At 42.7% G+C, this 1,737-nt stretch overlaps 1 protein-coding gene across 1 annotated transcript in view; it reads left to right on the forward strand.

The window, feature by feature from the left end:
• Window positions 1-198, forward strand: part of ccdc28a (coiled-coil domain containing 28A) — an 18,269-nt gene extending 18,071 nt beyond the window's left edge. The window contains exon 5 of the mRNA XM_070439835.1: window positions 29-198. The gene's annotated coding sequence lies outside the window, so the exon portion shown is untranslated. The remainder of the gene's footprint in view (window positions 1-28) is intronic.
• Window positions 199-1,737: the final 1,539 nt, after the last annotated feature.

Here is a 1,737-nt window from a genome sequence, read left to right on the forward strand (position 1 = left end):
TGTTCTCCTTGACTCCTCTCTCCACAAGTCAGAAGCTGAATCTGGCAGACAGCCAGGAGATACCCAGGACAGCCAGCATCTAAGTCGGTCTGCAGTCAACGCTCTCATCTCCTTGTCTCCTAACCTCCTCTCCTTATTTGATTTCCTTATCCCCTAAATTCATTTCTTTATATGCCTCTTCTCCTCCATCCTCCCCCCTCTCTTCTCCACCCTCCCCTCTTCTCCTCTACCATCCCATCCCCTCTTCTCTACCGTCCTCCCTCTCTTCCCTCTCCTCTCCTCGGGGCTAGGGGTTTATGGGATTGGGATTAATCACCATCCTCCACGTATCTGTCAAACACACTGCAAACACAGTTTTCACATATTTGCGAGTTTGTTTTAAAGTCTGAAACTTACTGCACATACCCACATGAGTGTTAGGCCAAATGTTGATGCCTTTTTATAGTTGCCTTGGTTTGAACCAGTGTTACATTGAGATATATATATATATATTTGACCTTCTCCTACACATCTTTGTCTTATATGCAGTTGGAATGCAATAATCATATTTGAAGCTGCTTGATTGTCAACCTTTTATTTGAGAGTAATGCTGTACATTACAGATTGAGGTTTTATTGTTAATGTGTTTTAGGGTGGATTGTTATTTAATTTTTCTCGGTTTTAGGAAAAAGTCAATAAAGAGAATTCTAATGACTTGAAACACGTTTCTGTGCTTTACTCATATGATGCATGGTGGTGATGATTGATGGTGGTGATGAGGCCTCACTCCCCTCATATCTGAGATATCTACTGCAGCCCTCATCCTCCACATACAACACCTGTTCTGCCAGTCACGTTCTGTTAAAAGGTCCCCAAAGCACACACATCCCTGGGTCGCTCGTCTTTTCAGTTCACTGCAGCTGATAGACTCGAGCTGCAACAAACACTCAAACTGGACAGTTTTATCTCCATCTCTTCATTCGAGGTAGCAACCACAAACAGTAACATGGTAAACACAAAATAACATGGTAGCAACACAAACACAAGCCATGTAGAAACACAACACAACATAAACATGGAGCAACAACAACATGGTAGCAACACAACATAACATGGTAAAGCAAACACAAGCAAACATAACATGGTAGCAACAACACAACATGGTAGCAACACAACACAGCAATGGAGCAACACAAAACACAGCATGGTCAACCCCACAATAACATGGTACAAACAACAACATAACATGGTAGCAACACATGACAACACAGCATGGTAGCAACACAAATGACAACAACATGGTAGCAACACAACATGACAACATAGCAAGGAAGCAACACAACATGACATGGTAGCAACACATGACAACACAGCATGGTAAGCCAACACAAATGACAACAACATGGTAGCAACACAACATGACAACATAGCAAGGAAGCAACACAACATGACAACATAGCATGGCAGCGACCACAACATGACAACAGAGCATGGTAGCAAACACAACATAGAACACAGCAATAGGTAGAAACACAACATGACAACATAGCATGGCAGCGACACAACATGAACAACTAGAGCATGGCAGCGACCAAACAAGACACCAGCATGGCAAGCAAACACAACATGGTAGCAACACAACACAGGGTACAAACATTATTGGGGCACAGACAACAGCACAAAGGCAAGAAGTTAGAGACAACAATACATCACTTGAAGCAGCCACAACTGTCAGTAAGAGTGTCCATGATTGAGTCT

This window comes from Salvelinus sp. IW2-2015, unplaced genomic scaffold (assembly GCF_002910315.2).
Source record: "Salvelinus sp. IW2-2015 unplaced genomic scaffold, ASM291031v2 Un_scaffold1953, whole genome shotgun sequence".
Classification (NCBI taxonomy): domain Eukaryota; kingdom Metazoa; phylum Chordata; class Actinopteri; order Salmoniformes; family Salmonidae; genus Salvelinus; species Salvelinus sp. IW2-2015.